Genomic DNA, 17,052 nt, shown 5'->3' with positions numbered 1-17,052 from the left:
AAGAATTCTATTTATCCAGCAAGATCCCTTTCCAAACCACTTGGGGATGTTGATTTTATTTTTGTAGGGACAGAATGTTCACAACCAGCCTATTCTACTATGTATTTATTCCTAAAATGAAGGCATACTTTTTTTTTAATAGCCATCCCATAAGTGATCTGTAATGCTTCCAAATATTTGCCCAACTGGCCATGGCATCTGGAATTTCACCTTTAGAATAAAATTTTGCCATTAAGTTTTAGCTTTAAGAAAGCCCTTGATACAAGGCACTTGGAAGGGACTAGGAATATTAACATATTCACACTTCTTGTTAACCACTACTGATTCTTATCAGATCGAGTAGTTGTCCGTTCTAATGGACCCCTTGGAGAGTACAAGCAGATCCCAGAGGAGAGCTGTATTTGAATGCAAAGAGTAAAATAATGCCAAAGCTGGGGAAGCAGAGAGGGCGGAAGAGGGAGTTCCTCCAGGAAGTGTAGGCAGAAAGGGAGCTCAGGTAGATGGATATGCGAGCAGGGACTTGGAACAGAGAAGTCAGTCAGACTACTTGGAATTATTTGATCCTAGGACTAGAACTAGAAGTGTTTTAGAATTCTTTTCTGCTTTAAGTTTAGTGATTTTCTCTGGTTTTAGTGTTTGGCAATGAAAGCAAACAACTAAAAGTCCATGTTAGGCCGTGTTAATATCTCTTAATCACTAAACCTATCTAACTCATTAAAATTCGAGTCCTTTATAATTTCTCATAGCATTTTGTTGGTATTTGATAAATACTTGCAGAATGAGCAAATCCTTCTATAATTCTGGTTGGGTTTTTTTTTGGTTTGTTTTTGTTTTTGTTTTACTTTGGAAGTGACTCAATATTGGGTCCATGAAAAACTATAATACTTGATGTAGCATTCCAAAAACAATAGCAAAGTCTATAATAATACTGTCCAATAGAATTCTCTGTCATGACAAAAATATTCTTTCATCGGCCCTGAACAAAAGGTAGCCACTAGCCACAAGCTGACATCATATACTTGAAATGTAGCCAGTGAGACAAAAATAACTGAATTTTAAATTAACTTAAACAACCACTTGTGGCTTGTGTATCTACTTGTGTATCTACCTAGTAATACCTATGGTATTGGATAGAGCATGCAGGTTTGGGGGTTGTTACAGAATTTTCTGCCCCTCTCCCTTTGTTTTTAAAAATAGCTATTTTGATTGGTACCATCAATTCTAGATAAGTTCCTTTTGTTTGTTTTTTCTTTAAAAAAAAAATGGAAATACTTTGATTTACCTATGGTGACTCTAAAGATCAAATTGACTTGCACAGTAGCATCATGGGAAAAAATGTATGTGCCTCATTAATAAGAACTTGTACTATGTGGTCAATTTCTAACTTCAACTATTAACATAAAAGGAGCGAGCCTGTATACTTGAAATAGTGAAGCCTGAGAAGTGTGTCCCCTGCACTGACAGGCTGGCCTCCCAAACCAGTCTTTCTTTTGATTGCCCCCTCCCTCCTCAGGAATCTTGCACCTTCTGGCTGCCCTCTGGTCTGCAGAGGCCCCTAAGGTCCTTTCCCCCAAATCTCTGTCTCCTAGCTCCTCACTGCCCTCTCCTCCCTTCTAAATCAAAACCTATCTTGAATTACTTGTGATAACCTCCCTTTTACTCTTCCAAATTTTAGAAATGAGAAAGCTGACCCACTGCAAAGGATAGGGAGGGTAAGAAAAGGGCTACTGACTGACAGCTGGTGTGCTTGCCAGACATTTTAGATGATGCTCAGTGAAAGTGTTGCCCGCATCAATGAATGTTTTCTTCCTGGCAAATACATGGCATTCAGTAATTTTTTTTTGAATGGATAAATACACGAATGCATTTTTACCGTGTGAAACAAATATGATTCCTTATCACAGATGAGGAAACTGAAATTTAGAGAGGTTACCCGACTTCCTCACACTACTCCAACATTTAATCTTCCTTGTCTGGTAACTGTTTAACTCCTTGCCTTGTTTCCTGTGTCCTCAGGGTTTTGCTCTTTACCCAGCAAAGAGAAGGACCAGCTCAACAGACCAGATTTACACCAATGGCTGCAAATGTACTGATAGAACCTGCTCCCAGCGCCCTCACCCTTTCCAGGGTTCTCTGAATTTTAATGCCAGCCTTCTGTGGACAGTGTCAACTCACAGAAATGGCTCCCTGGGAATTTCACGCTGATCTCTTCTGATTTTATTTTGGTACTTTAGCGGCATTAAAACACACACACACACACACACACACACACTCCACAGTAGATATTTTTCCTGGAGTCTGGACGCCTACATAAAAACGATGCGTTCATTTATAAATTGAATTTCAATAGTGTTTGCATTTGTCTTAGTCTACCTTACGACTAGACGACTGATTTGTGTCTTGGCCCCTATCACTATGTATGATTTGTAAGACACATTAAAAATTGGCTCCTCCTCCATCTCTCACCCACACCCCCGGAACCTTCTACGTTTCGGAGTACCGTGTAAAAACGTAGGCGCGTTTGGAAAGCATTTGAAAATTAAAATATGGCTCTGTGATTTTCAACACAAAGACCACAAACAGCGCTAGAGCACAAGAATTATTTAAAATACATCACATCCAGAAGTTGGAGGGCTACAAAGTACAAGTCGTCCAGGCCAGTCTGCAGAGACTGTGCTTGCTTCCGCCCTGCAAAAACCCGGCAGGCGACACGTCGCGACGAATTTCAGCTGCAGAAGAGGAAGAGCATCACCTGCAGTTCGACGCGTGGGAAAACGCTGCGGGAGGGGGCCTGCAAGAAAGAACACCAGAGAGGTGCGCGGGGCTCCGGGGCCGCTCCGGTGTTGAGTGCGAGGAACGCCAGCGCTCGGCGGAGCGGGGGAGACGCCGCACGGTGGAGAGGGATACGCGCCTCTGGGTACACAGCGCTGCGGCAGGGGAGGCCGCCCCAGCCGGGGGCTCGCTCGTAGCTACTGTCGGGGAGGCGGACCCCGCAGGAGAATCCCGTCCGCGCCGCGGGGCGGGGGGTGAGGCGGGGCGCTGACGTCACCTCCCCTCCCCCACCGTCTCCAAGAGGGAGGGAGTGGGGGAAAAGGCAGCGATCCGCCGCAGTTCTCGGCCGCAACTCCTAAACTCGGGCGGCTTGCTGCCTGGACATGTCCTGACAAACTTGGCTTCTCCTCGGCCCTTTTCCGTAGCCCCTGCGCACTCTCATTTCGCCTCCTCTTAGTGCTCAACTTTCCACCCAGGACGGGAGCCTCCGGAGATGTGGCCACCTGGGTCCCGGCAGCGCGGGCGGATCGCACTCTCGTTGGGGACATGCTGAAGATCCGAGGGAGGCAAAGTTGGTACTTCAGATACGGCTTTTAACAAATACCCAAATTGCGTGGGGATCACGGAGCTGCCGAGGTCTTTAAAGCCAGCACCCAAGGACTCGAGCGGCTGGACTGGTGAGTTCTTCGTTTAGTGTAAGCCTTTTGTATTTAAGTTTAAAACGTAAATGAAATTACGTGGGGTGTTTGGCCCTGAGCTAGTGCACGGAAGCGTGTGCATCCTACAAGCTCTTCCTAGCGAGCTGCACACCCCTCTGGTTGTACATGGCTCGGGAATGGAAAGATCAGTCTGCACAGGTTTTGGAATTCATAAAATACATGCACAGCACTGTTCAAAAAGAACTTGAAAAGCTATACTGTTTGTGCATTATTTTGAATGTAACTTATTATAGAAATGGTGCCCAGGGAGGGCGCAACTTGGGGCCGCGCTATCTGCAGTGGCGCAGCGCCCTCTAGTCCGGGCACCCGGCAAGGCGCGCGATCTCTGCTGGGTTCCGCGCGGACCGAGAACTTGGACCTGCCGGGCGCTCCAGGGACGTGGGCGTGAGCTCCCAGCCTTCACTCACCACCCACCCCAGCCCGTTCGCTATCTAATTTTCAAATACTAGCTTGGGTGGACTGGTTGGAGAGGCCGTACCCGAGGAAAGCGGTTTTTTTTTTTTTTTTTTTTTTTTTTTTTTTTTTCTGGAACCGTCCCCTATTCCCCTAGTTTCCAAAAGCCTTTGGGGACAGGGTTAGGGAGGGCCAACGACCGAAAGGACAAACGTGGAGCTTGAACTACATTTTTCTTTCTTGTGAAGGTAATTCGATGGTGGCAAAGAGGCATCTCTATTTCGTTAGGGGTAAAAGAGCAGAAAAACGCGGCAGCGCTAGGGTCTGAAATCTCCATCTCTGGCTCTCGGCTGTTCCTGTGGCGAAAAAGTGCAACTTCTTCCAGGCAGTTAGGTTTCGCAGTGAGCCTGAAAAATCGGGATTCCCAAGCAGATGTTTTTAGCTCGAGTGAGGGTTTTTACTTACTAATGAATGGTAGTTTTTTTTTTTTCAGGAGTTCTTTTGTGCCATTTAAGACATCTTGTGATTTTATGTTACGGGATGATGTCTTTTTTACTTTTTAACTATTCTTTCCCTTCCAATTCTACCTCCCTCCGCCAGCAAACTGTTGGCGTTCTTGTGTGACTTGATTTGTTGAGAGTTAGAATTCAAGGAGCGCAAGGGGCGCAAGCCGGTAGAGCTCGGAGATCAGGTCACATATTTTCTACGTGTTCGAAGTATAAAATTGACCTGTAACTCTAGGAGCACTATGCGCATTTGTGGCCATGGCCAAGGGTTTGGAGAATGGTGTTTTCTGGGTGTGTGGATTTATGTATTCCAAATAATGCGCAGGGAATACGCCACATACTCTTAGTACTACGGCTCGGCACATTCATTCTGCAGGCATTATCTTTGCTTCCCAGCCATTACCTGCTGGACACCTTTATTTTTTCAAGCACATTCTTTGGGATGGTTTAAAAAGAGACTGCATTAACTTTGAACCAAGCAATTTCTCTCTTTAACCCTAGATTCACCCGCCCGCATCTGCCTCGCAGCTCCCCCAGCAGCCCCCTCCACCGGTTACGGGGAAATCAGATCTCTTTGTCTTCACTGTGTTAAATGTTCGAGTCCCACAAACTTTCCGAGGTCATGTCCGCCCTCTTCTCTGGGCTGTTTTCCAATGCCTAGGGGCACCCCGGGCTTCGGCCGAGGCTCAGCTGTGCGGAGCCTGCGTCTGGAGGTTTGCCGGCGCTGAGGATGGGCCCACAGTCCCCGGACCCCAGACTGCTCGCTCTGGCGTGGGTTGTTAGAGGGGCTTCCCCGAGGTAGGGGGGTGCGTCCAGCGCCCGGGGCTTCCCCTTCTCCCTAGGGAACTTGTAGTTCCACGTTAGACTGGGTTCACAGTTTGTGCGGTGGACTTGCCGGCTGGGAACGCGCACGAGGCGACACAGCAGCCTTTTGTCCCGCAGACGTGGGAGTCTTGGGGTGTCTGCCGGAAGAGGCCGGCGTTGGGGTTCGGAACCCGGGTCGGGGAGGTTATTTAACTAGCTCTGCACCATGAAGTGGCGGAGGAAGCGCTTTCATTTTCCCTGGATCTTCGTGTAGACCGAAGAAGGAAGTAGATCCGATCCGGCTGCATTCCTTTTGAGACCTTTTGGAAGATTTTATTCCACCGAGCAATTGTAGACCCAGAACAGAGGCTTTCAAATGCAGATTTAGGAATTCTCCGAAGGTTCTAGAGAATCTAAAGGGAGCCGGGGGAAGCCTTATTAGCCTTAGCTGCCCCCCCCCCCTTTAAAGCTAAACTGTTTCCCCTTTCCTAGCAGGAAATATTCCATACTCATTCCCTGCACAAATCTGTGTACTAGCCATAACCAACGGCCGCACTACAGCAAGCCCCACAGCGTTCCTCGGAGTGTCGCAGGAGCACCCTGGGCACTCGCTTGTCTCCTCGGAGGAGGGAGCCGCTCTAGCGGCAGGGGATCACTGACCCGCGGCGGGGAGTAGCTGCCCGGGACCCGCGAGCTCAGAGTCTGGCCGCCAGGGAAAGTCAGATCGAGTTTCCGCGCGGGAGAAACGAGCGCCGGCGCTCGCGGGCGTGGCTGCGGGCGGAGGGATATATTCCGCGCCGGGCGCGTGAAGCGCCGGTGCCGAGCAGGGCGGCCGCGCAGCGGGTGCGCGGACGGCGAGCAGCGGCCTCGGAGCGGGGCGCGCGGGGAGCGAGGGAGGGCCGCCGCCACCATGCGGACCCGCCCGCCCAGCGAAGCCCCCGGAGGACCCGGCTCCCGCTCGGGGGCGCGCTGAGGCGACGAGACGCGCGTCCCCGAGAGTGCCGCCGCCACTTGGGGCCAACTTTGCTGTAAGTTTGATAGAAACGAAGTTGGGGCTGGAGGGCCGGGTGACCGGGGGGCGCAGCGAGGCGCCGGGGCTGCCGGTGCGCGGCCGGGGCGGAGCCGTCTGCGCCCAGGAGGCATGCAACTTGCTGCTTCGGGGTGGCGGACTTTAGGCTCCTTGGGTGCTTGTTCCCTCGCTGTCCAGCCCCGGACGGCGCTCGGGGAGAAGGGATGAAAGCAAGCTCCGCGGGAAGGTGGTGCAGTGCCGCGGCGCCTGCCGGCTTGGAAAGTTCGGGACGGGCTCGGGATTCCGGCGGCGGGGAGGACGTGGGCGCGGAGGGGTGGGAGGGGGATAATTTGCAACGTGCGCCGAATGGTAATTACCTACCCGAGTGCCGCCGCGAGCCGGCTGCGGGCTGTGGCGGCGGCGGCCCGGGGGCGGCGCGGGTCCGCTGCTGGAGCCATTGCTGGAAATCAAAGCGGCGGCCGCGGCGCGGGGCTCCGGGGCGGCGGGAGGGCGAGGACTTCCGCTGCGCCCTGCAGCTCGGAAACTTCACCGTCGCGCCCCGCGCGCTCTCCCCGGTAACTCTGGTGCCTGCTAATGGCTTAACTGATCTCGCCCCTAGGTTAATTCTTCCAATTTAGGAGAGTCCCGGCGTAGGTGAGATGAAAGGAGAGGCCGGTAGCCAAAGAGATGGGATCTTTGAAATGGAGTCCCGGAGTTCTCTCAGATGTTTTGTGCCCCGAGGGATCGCTGCCCTGAGGGTTAAGTACTAACTGGTTCAGTGTAGATAGAATAGGTGCGATTGGTAACTTGCGGGGACTAAACCTTTGCAAAAGTGTGCTGCTTCTTAGTTGTTGTTGTTGTTGTTTTTCCTAGAAGAGAAACTTTTGTAAGGTTTTTTTTTTTTTGTTTTGTTTTGTTTTTTTTTTTAAAGAAGGGATTCTCATTCTTCACTGCTTTCCCTTACTCGCAGTGCTTTCTTTTAGGAAGCTAACTTTCTGTTGTCTCCGTGAGATTTTTTTTGTTCCCAGTGATGTGAGTTGCAGAGCTTTGAAAACAAGGACGCAATTGTATGCTTTAGGAAAGTAAACTCAAAACATTTTTTATGCACTTAAGCTTTTTTTTTTTTTTTGTATGTGTTTGAAGTACGGTTTCATTAAGTGGCTTTTGTTAAACCACTCTGGTGCTTGGTAGAGTGGATTTTATTTTCCTTTTTTAGTAGATATTTAAAATGAATATTAAAATCGGGGAAAAATGTAAAAGGCAAATGATCTTCATTTGTTTATCTTTGATAAAGGCAGCTTCTTAAGGCTTGGTCCGTTCAGACATGAGTTCCATAGTTGGAGATAGGTAGGTGCACGTGTTAAAACTAGGTTATGGTAGTATTCTTTCCAATTTTTAGAGTTGTGGTTGTTGTCCACCGTGTCCAGTTGTTAACAGTTATTCATGAAAATGTGTTTCTGCAGTTGCAGAGGTTAATATACATGAAATATATTTGGCTTTATCTTTGGGTTTTAAAAGAACAGCTCTGGTTCCACAACTAGAATTATTATTCCTCTGTTCTTATGGTACTATCAAACCTTAAGATGGATTTAAAAATATTTAAAGTATTGCATAATTTTTAAAAGAACAACAGTTGACGTAACTCTCATTAAGCTAAACATGGCATTTAACAAGCTCAGAGTAAGGTTTGACTTGAATACAGTATGCATTTGTGTACCCATTTCTTTAAAAAGGAACATCTTAAATGAGCCACATTCTTTTGTGACTCTGAGCGGAAGCAGGATTGTTAAAGGACTTAATAAAAGCATTCAGGCCACCTGTATATTCCTCGTATCTTTTAATTAGTCACTAGAAGTTCCCCCAGTGGGTTATCATCATGTTAATAGATCACTTAATCCATGTTGTGGACAGGTGCCAAAGGGGAATCTGAAAATTATGTGTAAACTAATACTGTTTTCCGTCCCTTGCTCCCTGCCTCTCTTGTGTATCTCTGTAGACTTAGCTTTTGAGCCACCGCTGAAGCAGTTATTTCTTTGAATGTTAGAAGTGAAAGGGATCTTAACGGTCATTTAACCTCACTGTCAAGTCTGCCACCACCTGTTTTCCACCCCAGTTTGGCTGATTTTACATAGACTCAGTAAACTGAATCAAATTAGTGCATTATTGTTGCATTAAATGTTGTCTCAGTGGCCTAATTTGTGGCCTAAAGGATCTGACTTAATAACAGGAAGCCGTAAGGCTAGGTGTCTGTTTAATCTTTATGAGTGGGAAATTGCAGTAGGTAAGCTTTCTTTTGACCAATTGTATAAATGGTGAAGCCAAACTTTTTTTTTTTTTTTGTCTCACTTAATTGGTCAATTTGCAAGTGTTAGTTTTTCCTTAGGCACTGAAAAGGAGTTTTTGAAATGAGTGATCCAGGTTATTCGTTTAAGATCTGTACATTGCTATTTTGTCTTCTGATTTCAAATGTAGTCCATCAGAGGAAGAATCTGTATATTTCACATTTTAAACATTTTTTTAAAAAAAGCTTACCTTTCTTTAAGTCCCAGATTTAAATGTATTGCCCAAATTCTTGTTTAATCCCAAAAGGTTATTTTATGTGTGGATATATATCTATAGTTCAGTGTCTTTTTGTGAACTATTTAGGAAAATGAGGCAGAATAGAAACCTTCCCCTTCATAGACTATTCAAGCAGAGAGTTTCAGGATAAGCTCTGCATCGCAGAAACTGATCTGGCATCTGCTATAGCAGGTTTGGAAGCATTCTGAGGTGGGTGGTGACCTCTTTCTCAGCTGCTAGAAATCAGAGCCATCTCTGGGGCAGCCATCTGCACTGCTGTTACTGGCCTGGTGGTGGTTGCACCAGGATTTTCAGAAGGATGGATGTGCATTTTCCCATGTTATCCCTCCTTCCCTTCCGTCCCCTACTAGACCCCTGCCTCCCAGTCTCCATGCATTTATGAACTCAGCAACTGCGGATCTCCTGTGTGCCAAACACTGGGCCAGACACAGGATACAGGGTGAACAGATCACATTTTCTGCCCTCACAGAGCTTACAGTCCTGTGGGGGAGAAGGACAAATAAGCAGTTGGTTATATCCACTGTGATAAAAACACGGTAGTTCATCCGAGCATCTTGGTGAGCTGGGCAGGGACGGAGAGGTTGGTATTAGGGTGAGTTCTGGGGGAAGAGTGAATCAGAAGGGAATAATGCAAGGACTCTAAATGACACGTGCAAAGCAGATCTTAGAAACCCTAGTTGTGACAAGATTTGTTATTGTTAGGAAAAGGGTTGGTGGATTATAGATGTCTCTTCGATTCTGTTTTTATATGATTTATGACTTATACTTTTTTTGTTTTCTTTTTTTTGGCACAAGGAGAAAATAGAAAATCTATGATTTGGGCTTACGTTGTTTTATAGACAGGAGGGATAGTTTTTTTTAATGGAGCAGGCGTTAAAAGGGAAGGAAAGAAAGAAATGTAGAAGACAGGTGACAATAACTAAATGTGAGGGATAAAGGGCAGAAAAAAACAATGATTAGCTTATCTTTTATATAAGAAGGTGGGGTGGAGATTTTTTAAGTTGAGAACCCTCACCACCAGGTGGTGTCATGTGCTCTGGACAGCTTGGTTGTTCCCAGCCTGTGGGAAGTCTGCCTTTTTGGTTTGAAATAGAAAGTAAGCTAATTTGAGATTCAATTAGTTAAATAGGTAGAAGTAAAATTATCAGAGGTCTTTAATACAAGGCTAAGAAGAATACACTTAATAAGCAGGCTAAGAGGAAACACTGAGTATTCGTAGACTAGGGACTAATGTCGCAAAGAAGTTTTTGTGAGATTGTGGTTGATAGGCCAAGTAGTACGGGGGCCAGAAAGTTGGAATACTGGGAAGCTAGGAAATGCTGTGCCTGAGCAAATACAAGAACTAGGAGGCAGCAGCAGAAATAGAAAGGGAACAGTTTTCAGAAATTGAGGGAGGAAAGTCCAGTCTCGATAACTTTAGATAGGAAGGTTTGGTAGTTAGAAATAAAAGGGGTGTGTGTGTGTGAGTGAGAGAGAGAGAGAGAGAGAGAGAGAGAGAGAGACAGACAAGACAGACAATGAGAGTGCCTGGGCGAGACAGAGGGAAGTGGTCGGGGCGGGGTGGGGAGGAGAGAAGTATCTCCCTGGAGGGAGGAGGCTGTGAAGATTTTAGTACAATCTCTAGCTTTGCGAATAGAGAAATGGAATCCAAGGATTAGGTAACTTCCTTCAACCCACAGAGTTGGTTAGGGACAAAGCCTGGGCAAGATCACAGTTTTTAATGTCTGCCAGCCTGTTTTTTCTTGATTTCTTCGGTTGCAAGCCTGAGTGGTTTGGGAAGTGGTGAAACTCTTCGCTGGCGTAGAAATAGTGCAGTGGAATAATCGAGTGCAATGGCTGGTGTTTTGCAATTGGGAGTGGGTGAAAGGCTCGGTCCCCGCAGGTCTGATGGTATCTCAGGAAGGTGTTCCTGCTCTTAAGGGAGGTAAGGCTGGAATGTGGGATTCCAAAGTGAGGTAGTGGGTGAGGTCTTTGAGGATAATACCTTGTGCCAACAGTTGGAAGGACAAGTTTATAATGACAAACTTGAAGGCAAAAGAGTGTTGAAGAGAATCAGGACAACATAGTGTCATTCACGTGTTGTGCTGCGGATTGCCATGTTTTAGGTCGTCTGTGACGCATGAAGGACACCGTGGTATCAGGGAGGGTGTGAGTTGTGTGACCTTGAGTCAGCGAGTGCTGAGAAAAGGGCATCTGATTTGCCATTGGCTTGTGACACCAGGAGAAGCTGTTTGTGAGGCCCTGGAGAGCGTTGAGGGGGAGAAATGGTCTTTACAGGAGGCAGAAGTCAAGGTAGCCCAGAGCCCGTTCAGTTTTAGAACTTCCTCTGAACAAGAAAGTGAAACCCAAGGTGTGAGTTTGAAGGAGGGGAAGGTTTGAATGAAGTTTATTTTCCAGAAGGGACGAAGGGGTGTGTGTGTATACAAAGGGGCCTTTTGAGAACGGCACTTATTTCAGTGTGATGCTTGAGAGGGAGTGATCATTTAGAGAGGAGCTTCAGAAAAGGCAGAATGTTTTGGCCTTACAGGGTGTCTTTATTTGTAGCTGGGGTGGATCCCATCTTTGCTAAGAGGTGGGAAGAAGGGAGAATAGGGGAAGAGAGCATTTTAAGGAGAAGAATAGGAGGGACTCTTCCCCGCAGATTTTGCATTTTCTTACCATACAGGGAACTATTCACATTCCTGATCTATTTAGTGAAATGCCTGTACATACCTCTGAAAATAACTCTAATTATAATTTGGCCAGTAAACTTTACTAATTTGGGAGTCAAGGAAGTGGCCAGTGTTAATTACTGGCTACCCTGACAATGTGACATTTACGTGATTCCTGTTTGCAGAAAAAAATACATTAGGTGAAATGATCTAAATCACAGGGGGTAAACTCTGTTTATGGAGCCTCTCTGAGCAACGTTTGCCCTGGAGCGTGGGTGAGGAGAAAGTGGTTGGAGGTGAGTAACAGGTAGTGGTCACGTCATGTCTGTAGAAAGAGGAGAGAAGTGAAGAGCGAGGCATCCCTCGAGCAGCCAGAAATGTGTATGCCACCGGCGTTCTCCTGACTTCTTTTATGACACAGTAGTTAGGAACAGCCAGAGACCATCCTCTTGAGATACCCGTAGACGTGGCTTATAGATTCATACAGGAGGTAAATCACGGAGCAGATTTTATTTGGAGGCTACGTAAACATTAGGAGGTCTCTAACTTTCTTAAGGTTTTAAGTCCTGAAGAAGAGTTCTGAGGTGCTGAGGGGAGAGACTTGGGGTTCTCAGCTGTCAGTATTAGTAGTTTGGAGACTGCTCAGAGGTAGATGGGAATCAGTTGTTGATCGTTTGAAGGCAATATCTAAATCATGTCGTTGAGAGAGTAATCAGGCTTATTGCAGCTCCAATCAGAACTAACAACATGAAGAATTACCAGAAGCAGTTAAGTGACACATACCGAGCCTAAGGCTGCTCTTCTGTTCTGCATCATAGCTGGGCCCTCCACCCCCATTGTTACTGACAGATGCCTTAACAAGGCTTAAAAAAATCTGGTATGCACCTAGAAAATAAAGGACCCACCCATTAATTTTTTCAGTATAACAATAAAAACTTTTAAGAGTTCTGTTCATGGCTATTATAATTTATTAGGAAAAGGATTTTTTTTTTTCTCTTGTCTCTGTTATGAAGCTGCACATTGGTCATAGCTGTATTAACAGACTTCCTTATTAGGATACAGTCTTTTTTCTGACTCTTATTAAATGATTTTAGAGGCCATTAAATGTTTATTTAATATATTATATTTAAAAAAAAACAAGAGTCACTTACATTTCATGTTCTCTTTGACATCTTTGTGACATTTTTCTTTGAAAATGTAGGTATCTTCCCTGCAGTTTAGACATCTTCAAAAATACTTTAAAAATGTGACACTGTTCAAACTGAGCATTAAGCTCTGAATTTCCGTAATAAGTTCAACTCCAGTGACGCTCTTACTGCTGCTGATACAAAATGGGAGTGTGTGGGAGAGAGCACGGGGAGGGAGAACACAGAGTTCTTCGTGTGAATATTTTTGTGTATTTTTGTCATCACGCGTGGAATTGATACTGTTTCCCTATGGTGTGGAGGACTAACAGGCTATTAAGAATTGGGGTCTCTAAGTAATAAATGTACAGCATTTTATAGAATTTATGCATGTGTAGTGCTGCAACTGCCTAATCCTGTCTCAGGAGCATACGAATCTTCAGCTTAGACCTAAGTATTTGAATTGATGCAGTTACGTTCTCAGCGCCCGGGCTGTGTTCTGTTTTGTGAAGAACGTGCCGTCACAGTCATTGACTCAGAATACTTGACGTGAAGGTCTCCTGAATGAAGAAATATGAGCATGTTAATATCTGATTTCTACTAGAAAAATGATCTTTCTCTCTTATTTATGGATTTTCAGAAATCTATGCTAAAGATTTTTCAGCTGTGGACCTGAGGTCCTTTTCTGTAAGGGCCGAACTAGGTAAACACGCTTGGTTTTCACTTTGGAAAATGCATAGCAGAACTGCTAACTTAACTGTGAGTTCAAGGAGTATGATCACTTTCCAAATATCAAAATATAGTTTTCAGCTAAAATCATTGTACTTTTCATGAGCCTGAACTCTAGGTAATGTACTTTTCAGATGAAATGATACTAGTATCTTTTTATGGGTTTTTTTCCTTTTCCCCTTCAACCTTGTGATTTGTTTGGCGCAGAGGAACGGCCACCATTTCTTGGGTCGTGGCATTTTATAGCAGAACCTGAGTTCATGGTTCTGGGTTACGTTATTAAAGGTTAACAGTAAGTAGGAGTACTTAAAAATGGATTTTTTCTTCTCCTGACCCAAAGGATTGCCTTTAACAATTGATTGTAATCACAGCGGCATTCTGTCAGCCAGGTCTGTGAGTTGGTTCCGGGGTGGAAAGGTTTCTGTGATGGGTGTGGTCCATCAGGTGTCCTCGGCTTTGAGGTGTCCCTGAGGAGAGCTGGTGGGTGGGTTGAGGAAGGTGGTCCAGGCTCAGGAAAGGGGCTGTGAGAGTGGAGTGGTGCGGGCGTAGCCCGAGTGGCTGAGCGGCCGTGGAGGGAGGACAGAATCAGTGAAGTGATGTGTTGGGTCTCCCCTTGGGTGGGGGTTACTGGCTGAGAAGGCATCTGGGGTCAGGCAGCAGCGTGGGGCCAGCCAGTGTTGATGGGTCATTTCCAAGTTGTGATGTTGGGCTTCAGCTCTTCAGAGACTGTTGGACCTGTCCTGTCTTCACCGCGCCGCCGTTTCCTACTACGTCAGCGACTGTGGCCCGTCTCCTGTGCTGGTACTTCTCCTCTGTCCTCCACATCTTGGGGAGCATCAGGGCTTGGTTTTCTTTGCTTCCCCATCTGTGCTCTCTCCCTGGGTGATCTGATTCAGTTTTGGGTTTTAAATAGCATCTTCTGTATTTTCAGGCAGCTCTCAAATTTTTGTCTCCAGGCTGGACCTCTCCCACACATCTCCCTGCCCACTTGAAATCATTAGTTGGGTAACAGTGGGCATTTCCACTTTAACTTTCCAGGACTGAACTCCTGATCTTAATCACTAGATCCTGTGCCTCTCGGAGGGCCTGGCAGCTCCTTTCTCCATGCTCAGCACCCAGTCCTTGGAATCTTGGTACCTGTCTCCCTTGTCCCCTCTCTCTCCTCTTGCTCCCCCCCCTGCCCCCCACCCCGTCCCTCCTATTCATCCAGAATTTAACTGCTGCTCCTCACCTCTAGTATTGGCATTTCTAGGCTAAGCCACCAAGGCCTGTCACTTCTATTAGTGCAGTGGTTTTCTAACTGGCTAATAACAGTGTATCAGTACTAGTTCACTAGTTGTGACTAGTGTACACACAACACTAGTTGTGACTAGTGTACCGTAATAATGTGAGATGTTAACGATAGGGGAAACTATCTTTGTAACTTTTCTGCAAACCTAAAAATGCTTCTAAAATTAAAAATTTTTAGAAAAAAAAAAAAAAATCTCCCTTACTGCCCAGCCCCCAACCAATGTGCCCCAGTCGCAGTGGTCTCTGCTGTTTCTCTAACTCCTGCTTCTCTGCTGGAGGTGATTTGGAGCCCCAAGGAACATTGGCCGTGTCTAGAAACTTTTTTCGCAGTGAGATGGAGTGTGGAGTGAGATGGACGAGATCCAACAGGCTTTTAGTCGGGTAGAGACCAGGATAATACTAAACATCCTAAAATGCATCCTGGGCCTTTTGAATCTAGGGTTTTCTCTTTCCCTTCAGGTTCCTGACCACGTTGCTTGCCCTTCTTTGTTTTCCTGCTTCCTGCCTCCTCATCAGCATGTGATATACTCTCTGCTTGTTTCTCACCAGGAAACCTGTCTTCCATGAGGCTTTGTGGCCAGTTTGGCTCACTTTTGTATCCCCAGCATCCAGAACTACTCCTAGCCCATAGCAGGTGTTCATTACATAGTTGCTGAATGAATCAAGGAATTGGTGAGGGGAGTAAATGATTGATACAGACACCATGGACATGAGCTAAAAAATTCAGATAGAAGAGTGAAAGTGGAGCATGAACATTCCCCCTCAGCTGCCCATTCTCCAGAAGTTACCACTGTTGACAGTTTATTTTTTATCCGTCCAGAATTTTTCTGTTCATTTTTCAGCGCATTCATGTCTTACACACACAATTCATCTCCTCTCCCTTTTTACAAACATAAATGGGGTCGGTTTCATTTTGCCAGTTAACATATCTGGATGGTCTCCATAGAGCAACATGTAGAGTGCTGTCTTACTCCTTTTAATGGCTGTATAATATTTTATATGTAGAATATAGCAAAAATAATTGTTTACAGTAGAATCCTGGCATAATACCTTGTTGTAAAGTAGATAGCAGTATTAGATCTTGTATAACAAAAGACAGTGCTTGTTAAACATCAGCTTTTTAAGTGTTTCCCAAAGCATTTTCTATACATATATTTATATACACATATATACACGCACACACACATATTGTTCCTAGTTTGTAAATGCCTCAGGATCAGGAAATGACCTTTAGTTCCACGTACTTTACATGATAGCAGATTCCCAATACCTGTAGATTAAGTTGAAGTTTTCCCTTGTTTTGATAACATCATTGGATCATTACATAATTCAAATTTCCCTGGATATTAGAACTGTTGACCAGTTGAAGAGATTGGGGAGAATATCGTTTTCATACTTGGTTTAAATGATGATTGTTCTCCTGGAAGCCAAAAATCTATGTAATCTCCTGACTTTATTGGCCGAGGATATGGCAGGACAGCTAAAGAACAAGGTAGGGTGCCCAGCTGCAGCGTAATTCAGTATCAGTGAAGCTTCTTACTGCTTTGCGCATATCAGGGCTTCTTTTTTTTCCTCCTCCTAAAATGACTAATGGGGCAAAGTTGGCAGTGGTGCAGTTAAGATACTGTAAATTAATGGTGCTGTGCTAATTTCAGCTGGCCTTTGAACCCGCACTCCAGTCCCCGGGTGCTTTCACGTTTGGGTGGGGCTCCCATTCCGTGCATCTTCATCTGAGAGTTCCTTCACCAAGGTGCAGTCTTGCCCTCTGCTGAGTACTGGGATGTTTTGTGAGGCTCCCTTGATTTGCAAGGTGAATTTGTTGGCATGTAGAGGAGCAGTCAGTCTGAAAATAATTGTTCTGCCCACCCAGTAGGCCAGCCCAGTGGCGTTCCTACCTTCCTGCGTTAAAGGCAGTCCTGTCTCAAATGCCTCCTTGCCTTCCACCTCACCCTCTGGGATGGAAGAGCGCCTGCCTACAGCGCCTGCCTTCTTGCTGCCTTGATTGGGCCCTCTCCATGTGTTTAGCTTAGATGCTTTAGCTGTGTGCATATGTGCATGTCTGGTATTCAGTAGTGAACACTGGTCGTTGACAGCATTGGTGAGAAAACATTGACGTGGTTGGTGAAATTTGCTTTGCTGACTTAGGAAAAGTTCTCTTTGACATTAAGCTGCTGGTTTCCCATTTGTAAGTGGACTCTTTTTTTGACTCATGTTGTTTTAGAAGTGACCTCAGTATCAAAACGATGTAATTATTTTATAATTATTCTAATATCCTTAAGTAGTTAATGTAGTGCTAAGCAAGACAATAAACCCTTAAATTTTGTAGGGAGTGAACTTAATTACTCTTATAAAGAAATAATTTCAGGATAAATTTTGAAAGGAGATTACATTATGTCATTATGGGAGGTCATAGGAAACCACCTTTTAGAGTTTTTGTTCTAAATTGTTCAAAGCTTCTTGAGCTTAGGGTACTAT

General features: G+C 45.6%; 1 protein-coding gene across 6 annotated transcripts in view; it reads left to right on the top strand.

Moving 5' to 3' along the window:
• The first annotated feature begins 2,631 nt into the window (after positions 1 to 2,631).
• The window catches only part of FAT1 (FAT atypical cadherin 1), a 127,699-nt gene continuing 113,278 nt past the window's right edge, over positions 2,632 to 17,052 (top strand). For 2 of the 6 annotated variants that reach the window (XM_059156322.1, XM_059156321.1), the window contains exon 1: positions 2,632 to 3,449. The gene's annotated coding sequence lies outside the window, so the exon portion shown is untranslated. Of the gene's footprint in view, positions 3,450 to 6,085; positions 6,223 to 17,052 lie in introns of those variants that run through there. The other 4 variants (XM_059156318.1, XM_059156316.1, XM_059156320.1 and 1 more) reach the window with 3 other exon arrangements.

This window comes from Mustela lutreola, chromosome 18 (assembly GCF_030435805.1).
Source record: "Mustela lutreola isolate mMusLut2 chromosome 18, mMusLut2.pri, whole genome shotgun sequence".
In the NCBI taxonomy this organism is placed as follows: Eukaryota; Metazoa; Chordata; class Mammalia; order Carnivora; family Mustelidae; genus Mustela; species Mustela lutreola.
This window is presented reverse-complemented; position numbering and strand designations above follow the sequence as displayed.